Below are 10,067 nucleotides of genomic sequence, written 5' to 3'. Positions count from 1 at the left end.
AGAGAGAGAGAGAGAGAGAGAGAGAGAGAGAGAGAGAGAGAGAGAGAGAGAGAGAGAGAGAGAGAGAGAGAGAGAGAGAGAGAGAGAGAGAGAGAGAGGAGAAAAAAAAAGGGGAGAGAGAGAGAGAGAGAGAGAGAGAGAGAGAGAGAGAGAGAGAGAGAGAGAGAGAGAGAGAGAGAAAGAGAGAGGGAGAGAGGATGTGTTCCGCGAGATGGAAAAGTTCTATTGAAGTCTGCTCTTATGATAGGAAGAAGTGATGCTCTTCTGCAACCTCATTCACGTCTTCGCAACGAGGAAACCTTTCAAGTAATTCCTTCATGTATCTTTCAACAAGCGATACTTTGTTTTCTGACACGATTTCGGTTACCAATAATACACTCCTGTTATAGACTTCAGATTTGATTTAGGCTAAGAAGGTCGAACGGCAACGGTATACAATGTAAGAAATGTATATAAAGGTCTTAGTTATGACGAGTGTTAAATTTGTTGTGAAACTGTCGATTTGAAGCAGTCTCGATTTAACGTTCATCCTAGCAAGACGTAGATAATATCGATACCATACAGTATTTCACATAGATGTTATTGTGGATCAATCTTATTCAGATTATCTCTTTTCGAGAAGTTATTCTACGTTTTTAAATATTGGCTATTATATTGTATTGGATATCCGACACTGAACGGCTTTGTGAAATTGGTGCCTACCATTAAGAATTTAACTACTATTCTAACATTCGTTTGATAGGTTATTTGATAATATAATCCATTTTTTCAAAGTTGAGTCGACATGACCCAAAACGATGAAAAGGAGACAGACACAATGAAAAAAGTGGAAACTGAGGAGGAAGTGAGCGAGGACAATTTCAGGGAGAACACGGCAGGTAAAATATAATAAAAAGTAAAATTTAGTTGTTTGTTCCAAATAAATGCTTATAGTACGCGGAATTTTAACATGAAAAAACCTAACTCTAAAATATTTCTTTAATAGAGATTGTTTTTCTTATACTTTTAATTGAAAAATAAGACCAAATATATTTACAACATTGCTAATAAGTAATTATTCTAAATATTATCATATCTAATCATATACTTTGTGCAAAAATTAATTATAATTTATGAGTAACACACATAATTAATTTTACTTAGTAATGATTATGCCTGTTATTGAGGGACTTCCACACTGTTGATTTCTTTTCTCACAACAGTTTTATTTAATGTCATTCCGATGCCTCATGATATTTCTTTATTGTAATTCTTGCGCTCGTCCGGGTAAGGACGTTTTAACGTTACTTGTATAATAATCACGCTTGATGAGAGATGGTGTCTTAATTTTCATCAATTTGAATGTCAGGCAATTTTTGCGATTTATTTTTTATTGTATGACCATATGTATTTAATTAATTTATTTCTATTTATGGAATTAAGGTAACAGTCACACTGAAGATACGAGATCCAACTCTCACAATATATCTTGGAGAGCGAACATGTTGACTGCATTTTATACCACTTCTTGATCACTGCATTGAATCACTTGACCATCTTTCTGTATGTACTGAGGAGGGTCCAAACCAAGGACCGAAACGTTTACTATATTATATTAATTTATTTATTATTGTAATTTTAGTTTTATTACTGTCGCCCGACCATCGTTGCAAACTAGCCCTTATTTGCCTTTGTTAGTTTATTTATAATTAATTTTATCTGTAAGATATCAAGCTATACTAATTATTATTTAAAAAAAACACGATTCTTATTATTAGTAACAATACGATATTTCTCAGTAACTTCCAAAAATAATATTTAATTATTTTACATATTGTTATGTTTACGTACATCGATATTTCATCAGTTTCAAAATGTAACGATTTTTGTATTACAATGATAAATATTTACGTATTTTTGCATATATAAATTTTTATACTACATTTTTTCTGAAATATAATGTTTTTCTTCTAAAATATATTTTTTACCTATAACAGCAAGGCCTGTTTTTAAATTGTCTAAATATATTTACAATTAAAATTATTATAATTAATTTTAAGTTGACAAAAGTCTCAGCATAGAGACTAGATATAATTTGTTCAATTTTTCTAAAAGTTTTATAAAAGAAATGCAATAAGTAACATATTTAAAAATTGGAGTTTACCTTATAATAAACTTTATATAGTATACCAGTCTGGTATATTTGGTGATATCTCGGATTGAAAATGTATGTAATATTCGGAAGAAACTTCTTTTAAAAAATCATAATTTAATATCTTTTGATTGTATTAATATTATCATATGCAGCAAAAATAGTTTCCAATTTTGTTTTATTTTAGAGAGCAAAAACGCAAAAAAAAATTATTTTTTTTTACATAAGTAATTATTGCGATGTGATTATTTAGGTAAATGAATATTGCTATTCTTCAATAACAGAATTTTTATATCTTTATTGTAAATGTTAATAATTTTTGTGGTAAGTTATACTTATGTAACATAATATTAAGTTATACACTTTTTAAATATATTCCATTCAGTTAATTTATTTAATATGATTGCGATTGTTTTTTTTATTTAATATATGATTGCTTTTTCTAATTTTTATATGTTTCCTTAATTATAAACTAAATTCTAAGAAAATAATATTACTAAATATTACTAAACAATGAAAAAATTAAAAGAAATAAATGTATTGTAATTCATAAATATATTAAAGGAGTCAAATTTTCTTTATACGCTTTTGTTATAGATTATTTGATTTATTTAATTTTTTAAAAACCGTTTTTAATGCGACTTAATATGGAAATCATGACTTTTCATATCTAGGCAAGCGTGAATAAGAAACAAAGACGGATACTTAATTTCCGTAAGGTCCTCTACACTATAGGCTATTTGTTAATGATAACTCTGGGCAACTCTGATATCGTTATCGCGAGCGGTAATCACCATTGTTAATGGAACGTTATCGTCGGTTTCGTAGCCGCGAGAGGGTTAATGCGAGGTGCACGTTTATGCCGTACTGCAAATGTCATCGTTTGAGATATTTGCTCTAAGACCGCAATTCACGGAGAAGGCGAAGATCTATAGCGCATCAGACTGTTAGTTAGACGGACTGCAAGCCTATACGGAGTAGCGCAGAATGCGTTGTATCCAGAGCACGAGTAGCACAGGCTTGTCAGTGATAGAGCAGACAATATGTCATACGAGCGCGGAACATAATGTACGTATCGTTGCATCGCTAAGTGACGTTACAATTATGGTGTATGTTATTTAACAATGATTTATCATATGGTCGAGAGACAATATAAATCCGGAAGTTTCTAAAAAAAAAGACCCTTTTCGTAAACTAAATAAAATATAATGTCACTTTTGAACGTTTTTGACTTCGTTGAAACTGATCGTATTTGCACAGCGTTTTGTATGCCCTCAATAACGCGAATACATGTAGCTGTTGTTACACGACATCGGCGAATATCCTGTATTTTAAGCAACGCGATTTTTTTTCAGTTTATCGAATGATTTGCATTTTCCGGAAACCGGGGTTTTGATTCTGGTTTCCTTTATCGGTTTCGCGCGATATTCCGGATATCCGTAGTGCCAAAGTCCGTTGCGCTCATGACACAGAACTACCGTTCCGAACCATTATATATATTACAATGTCGTCTACTTGAATACACCCGGAGACTGTCGGAGTCTCCCACCCGGTATATTGGCTTTTTCTTTACGGTTTGTTTATGTCGCATGCGCACAATCCACCCCCGAGAGCCTCCGACTCTCGTCCACCCTTCCAGTCGCCGGGAAGCGTGCGGATGTTTTGCATCGCTCGTCGCTCGGTCGTCGAATTTTCCTATCAGTGGAGGGTGAACATTTGTCGTTTCTGTCGTTTGTAAGAAAATCGATTGCATCAATCGTGTTGCGAAATCCTCACCAAAATATATCGAAATGTGCACGGTACGATGCGATAAAATGGTGACGTACAAAATTCCAGAGTTTTCAAAATGACTTCCAACAGTCGGAAGCCGTCTAGAATTAATATCGGTAACTCGCTACCGTGAACGCGGGGTAGTTAATTTAACGTATTTCATAATAGCGCTTTTACAAATTTCTCATTGTCGCCTTCGGAGTCTTCATTTTGAAGACAGATTGGTGTTGGGTGGCTAAATATCGGTGCGGCCGTTTCTACATTCTAGTAAAGATATTTATTAAGATACTGATACCCAATTATATTTAAACTTTGGATGGATATTACGAGATAAACGTTATTACACGTTGGTTTGTGCAAATTATACAAGGCGGACGTGATTTCAAGAATTTCGGAGCAGAACAAGAATTCCGGAGCACAGTCAAGACTCATCGAAACTTTAACGCGTGCATATTGAAACACGGTGTATCTATGAAACTCATCGTGAATGAGCAAGTAAAGTGTCAGCCTCGATACAAGGATTACGAGGATCGGCAACAACTCTACGCTACGGTAAGCTTATCCAAGATAGCATGTGTTTTGCACTGCATGTTAAACACGCTCGAAGAATCTAGTTTTTTCTTGTCAAAGTATCATGGTAATTTATGCAGATTCCGCGCAGAAAGACAATAAGCATCAGCGACACGCAGTTGTATTAAATTATAGCTGTGCCGGATAGATCTGTAATCGTCTTTGCTCGATTGCTTAACATACGTAAATATCAGGTTGACAAAGTTAGCGAATGTAATACAAGCGCTTACCGGCTTACCTGCCTCTGTTACACATAACTGAGAGAAAAGAACTCGCGTTAAAATCTCACCGTGAGCTCTTTCCCGGGATATATAATCTGCTCGTTGATAACGGCGTTTCGGGCGCGCCACCGCGTACAATCCGCGTTTATTGTACGGAGGGACCTCGCGTTCGCGTATACCATCATGTCGACGTAATCCGTTCTCTCGTAATAATCCATCAAAATAACGGCAGCGTTTTTGTTGGAAAATTTTTCACGGTATTTTTTTTCTTTATTATTATTACTTTTTTTTTATGGCCTTTGGCGTGGAAAGCGTTTCAACGACGTACCGCACCCTTTATCCTCGCCCTCTGTACATCTGTACTCACGCGCTACCCGTCTATCGCTTGCACAGTATAGGCGGCTAATTGAAATTCGGATAATGGGCAAACCGATAAGCGGCACCGTCCGTCGCTTCGAAGCGAGGAAAGTGTTTTTGTCGTCCGCTACCGTCGGTGGAAATTCGTTTTCACGGCTCGTTATGGTTATCTCGATACGATGCGGTATTTCTATCGGGACTCGGGCTGGCGGGCAACGATAATCCAGCCGGGCGACGCTGCGTCACCCTGCGAATATCGTTAGCAATTGGTTTTAGAGATAATGGGTATTCATTGACATTGATTGGACGCCCGTTAGACGGTACTAATTGATCCATTAGACGAACAAGGTCTTTCCTTGAGGGCTCGGCTCGATATCGCGAAGGTCTCGCCAACCTCGTTAGCACATCGTCGTTAACATCTTACCTACCTACGCGACGCGCTCGTGCCTTAATGGATAACAAAATTTATACGATAACGATATAAGACAGGGGAAATATATGGAGCGTAAGATCGCATTAATGGCGGCGCGGTACATCCGAGATTCGTGACATTATAATCGATCTCTCACAACTGCTGCGTCTCGACCGAGGTACAGCGAGAAGTAAAATATAACATCGTAAAACAAAAATACAGCTTTGCCGTCCCTTACAGAGTTTATTCCTGTACTTTTTTGCGCGCTTAGCGCTCTGTCTTTAGCCGTCGCAATTATGATCACTCAACTGTGTCTTCCTGATAATTTTGGTTTATCCAGCGATTCACATTTGCGTTAATGATGACCGTATTATTAATTGCTATGCGCGCGCGCGCGCGCACGCTTACGTCGTCCCTCGTCATTTTGATATTGTGTGCGTAAGCGGAACGAACATCGTGGGTGGTCGCAACGGTGTTTCCAGCCGGACGATCGTCTTTCACCGTAATAAAAGAGCTACATAATTTAAAACGTCCCGTCGGAGATAGGGACTTATAAATCGTTTCGGTCGCTAGGGTGGTCAACATTATCGCGTTATCGGAATTACGAGCGGCGATCTCATTGCATAAACCCTATGCGGGACGTGGCGTCTTTATTGTTTTCCACGTTGCCGTATATAGTATCATCCTTCGTACGTGAGTCGTATTCGAATGCGACAGAGCAGTACGGCTTAGTCGGTCGAGACAAAGATTCATACGAGAGAGATCGAAATATCTTAATGAACAAAGTAATAAAAGGATGAAAAGTGTGTGTGTGTGTGTGTGTGTGTGTGTGTGTGTGTGTGTGTGTAATAACGTCGGCCAGTATATGTGTTTCGCGTGACTCTACCCCAATATTTGCCGATATTAATTAAAGGAAAGTACTTACTTCACTGTACCAAGTGAATTAAATGTATCTATATTACGAGTATACATATTACGAGTTATAGCTCTCTCTCCATAAATGCCGGTCTCGATTGAACTCAAATCATCAAACTCGAATATCCGTCTGTAAAGCGTGAAAGAGATTTGCCAGTCTATTTTCTCATATTTTACAGTGGGACGAGATGACCAATCTGGAAGGTAGGAGACACGATTAAGCTGTCCAGCAAGCGTACATATCTGGACGGAAGGTTTCGCAAATCCGCAATCGGTTTCTCGATTTGCGGAACGAATTAAAGTTGGCCAGTGTCTGTTTGCACAAGTCATCGGCTCAGCGTAGTCCATTTGTTCGCATCGGCCAATAGAAATAGGGAATCGGCGTTCGCGTAAACGATGGGGAGGGAGGGGGGGTGAACGGATAAATATATCGGTATCGCGAAGCACCATTTATACAACCGCGGATGATTTAACAATATCGATTGCAATCGATAGCCGGTGCGCGCGCGTGTCATTTCCAATGTTTTAATTATTCGGAAATGATTCCATCCTGCGCCAGACAATATTCTATATTTCGACGCAACGGCAATATTCCATTTCGCCTCGCTAAAAAATTCCAACTTCACCAAAACCTGTAATTACTCGTTCGTAAAACATCAACTGGATACTCGAGCCATTGCGTGTTACATATCCGCGTTACACGCAATCGCTTTAAATTAACAATGTATTCGAATTACGCCGCTTATACGTCAATCGATCGCTTCGCACGTACCCGCTGTTCATTTATCATTTTTACAGACTACGCAGGCTTTTTCCAGCCATTCAAAAATTCACCACGAGAGAGCTTCTCATTCCATCCCTCTTTTCCTCCTTGCCTCTCCTATTCCTGTCTCTCTTCCTCTGGATCAGTCTGTCAGAATTCACCGGACCGGCGAGATGATCGAGCGCTTAAATATGTAGCACCGACCGTTTCGCACCGTCGATTCTCACCCTTTCCGCGTTTCTCGTTCCTGGAACCATTCGGAATTCCGCAGGGTGGAAGGCATCGTGCCATTGACGATATCGTGCCGCGTGGTGAGCCAGCGAGCGATAAATTTTTCAGAATTTTACGATTCTTCGCGCCAACGGTATGCGCGATTCGCCGCGAAAGAGAAAGAGTCATTCGTTCGTTCACCCGTTCGTCCGTCCGTTCGTCCGCGTTCGTTCGTTCGCTCGCTCCCGGCGAAGAGAACGTCGGGATCTACCTATACGCGGGCAGACGCGATGCTCCCGCGTCTGCGAATCGATATGCATTGTCCTCGCCTATTCTCTTTCTGTTCCTCGTCTTTCTCCAACCGTCAGTGCCCGCGCTTTCCGACGCCGTTCGTCTTTGTCGCGGAGTGATTCCTCGCTCGTCGGTTCACTGCCGTTCGCACTCCCCGTTGCGCCGGCGGTTTTATTTGATGGTCCTCTTATGTTTTATTGAGCAGCTCCTTCGCTCGCGCGCAGTTTGTTTTTTTACGGTCACTACCGGAAACAGCTGTGTCTGTGATTTCTGGGTTTAACGCCGTCGCGTTGCCCGGGCTCGATTTCCGGATGCGTCGCGCCCGCGCCAGGGGTACCGAGTATCGATACTACCGATGGATTTTTATACGGCGACCGTCGAAGATCTGATGTCGGCGAAGGAAGTAAATACGATCGCGAGGAACTCGGGCGTGAGGGATTATGACGATACCGATAGATTTTCATGTGGTCCGGTACACGTACGCGTACTGTAATTAAAAATCTTCATGTCTTCGCAAATTATTGCTTCGAGGTATATGTGTACCATAGGATTATAAGAAGAAATATAACAAATTTGTTAATTACGATTCTACGATAGCACGAACTATAACGTCTATTCTACTCGAATATTCCAAGCCGGAAATATTGAGAGTCGGATATTACAATATTATCTCGACGTTGCGATCGTTTTCGTCGTTGTTTGTTAAAGACAATGTTTGTATATTCTGAGTGCAGCGTGCGTTAGCCGTAGTTGAAACACATTTTAATGTAACGTGATGTATAAGGGTAGAGTTGTTTAGCGTGTAGCGGGATAAACATCATAACGTAAGAGGCTGCATCACTTCCTGTTTGCGAGTCTACATTAAAATGCACGGTCGGCGATTTTTTAAAGTCGCCCCGCGCGCGCCTCCTGCGTTCCAGCTGCGTCCTAAGCGATGCAGCACAATATTTCACGTACGCTTATACTGCATCCTCATTAGAAAACGCTCGGGTTCCCTATGAATGTAAAATAAATGCAGTTCTTAGTACTACCATTTTTTTAACGCTCTCGTCCCGACGCTTTTAATAATAATGCCGCGCATCGCTTACGCCGCTAGCCACATTAAAAGTTACTTTAAAAGCTCTAATTACTATGATTTAATGCATATAGTGGAAACCCCTGTTACAGAAACTTCGCTTTTATGACGCGGGGCGTGTGCTCAATCACGAGATATCGTTATACAGAGGTGATGCTCAGCTTGACTTATTTTCTGTACTTTACCCCCCGCATTCGGTATGATTCTGCCAAGGAAGACGAGTTCGACAAAATTGGACAGTGGCAAGGGATGGTTAGGTAATGCGGAAACTTCGCCGATTCGGTATCGTCATTGAATCTGCTGGTTCTCGGAAGCGAGATGTACCCATTGAAAGCTGTCTTCTCGGGGGTCGCACCTGACCGATCGACTTATCGTAAGTTTCAACCTTCCTGCACTGGGAAAGGCAGGAAATGGACGGTGGGACGGATAAGAGGAACGAACGAGTTCGGCGAAGAAAACAGCGAGTCTCGTAGAATACGGATTTCCTGAATAAGAATGAGTTCGACGGCGCTCAAAGACACGGCCGGCCCCCAGAGGGAGGAGGGGAGGTGCCAAATAGACTTATTTCGATGTTGCGGGAAGGAACAAAATTGGAAAGTTTGCGGCGGAGATATGAAGTGAAGTTTTAAGATACGACAAGGTGAGCTTACAATTCTATACGAGATGTTATGCGTAAATGACAAAATTTGCTCTGAAATTCACAAACTATATCGATATTGACAAAATGTGCAGAATACGAAATAGATGTACCTAATTGAATGCGTCCATAAAAATTGATGCGTCAAGAATGCCGAGGTAGACGGGAGTTGCACGTAAATGACCTTATTATATCGCAACACGTGCGATCAGTGACCACACCGGCGACTCCGGCGCAGAGGAACAATCATTTATGCCGCCGACGTTCTCTGATTATACCACCCACCCGCCGAATATGTCCATTGGGCGCTCTACCGCAGGGATATCGACCTCGCGGTGGATTCCTCTATCCGGATCCTTGTACCACGCGTGAAGATCTCAAAGGTCTCGCCGAACGACCCCGACGCATAACCTTAGTCTCATCGTAGAAATGCAAAGCGCACGGTGCGAATAAAAAGCTCCCCCGATCGGCGCGAACCTCATGAAACTTTCAGAAGGTGAGACTACGGCGGCGGCGAGGGACGTTGCGTACGGAATGCGTTCGTCCTTCCTTCTTCTCCACCCATTTTTTCCTCCTCCTAGTCCCGTTTCCGGCTTCCGCGCGGCGGCGTTCTACGTGACAACGTAAACGTACCCTCTCTGTTCGACGGTATTACTCCACGTGCCCTTTCCCCTCCTTACCTGCGATGTGTCCGCCGGGCAAGTTCCAAAAGTCC

The 10,067-nt window shown here is 40.8% G+C and overlaps 1 protein-coding gene and 1 long non-coding RNA gene across 3 annotated transcripts in view; both read left to right on the top strand.

The window, feature by feature from the left end:
* Window positions 1-233: 233 nt before the first annotated feature.
* On the top strand, window positions 234-1,712 carry LOC143893996 (uncharacterized). Of its 2 annotated transcripts, none has more exons than XR_013255973.1 (3): window positions 234-306; window positions 775-878; window positions 1,423-1,712. It is a non-coding gene; the product is annotated as an uncharacterized LOC143893996 (long non-coding RNA). The 2 variants fall into 2 exon arrangements; XR_013255972.1 differs by lacking the exon at window positions 234-306 and adding an exon at window positions 498-694.
* Window positions 1,713-3,780: 2,068 nt separating this feature from the next.
* Window positions 3,781-10,067, top strand: part of Sema2a (Semaphorin 2a) — a 320,164-nt gene continuing 313,877 nt past the window's right edge. Inside the window, exon 1 of the mRNA XM_077399561.1 lies at window positions 3,781-4,453. The gene's annotated coding sequence lies outside the window, so the exon portion shown is untranslated. The remainder of the gene's footprint in view (window positions 4,454-10,067) is intronic.

This window comes from Temnothorax americanus, unplaced genomic scaffold, assembly GCF_048541705.1.
Source record: "Temnothorax americanus isolate GAGA-0224 unplaced genomic scaffold, ASM4854170v1 Scaffold13, whole genome shotgun sequence".
Taxonomy (NCBI): domain Eukaryota; kingdom Metazoa; phylum Arthropoda; class Insecta; order Hymenoptera; family Formicidae; genus Temnothorax; species Temnothorax americanus.
Note: the sequence above shows the minus strand (reverse complement) of the source record. Positions and strands in the feature narration are given on the sequence as shown.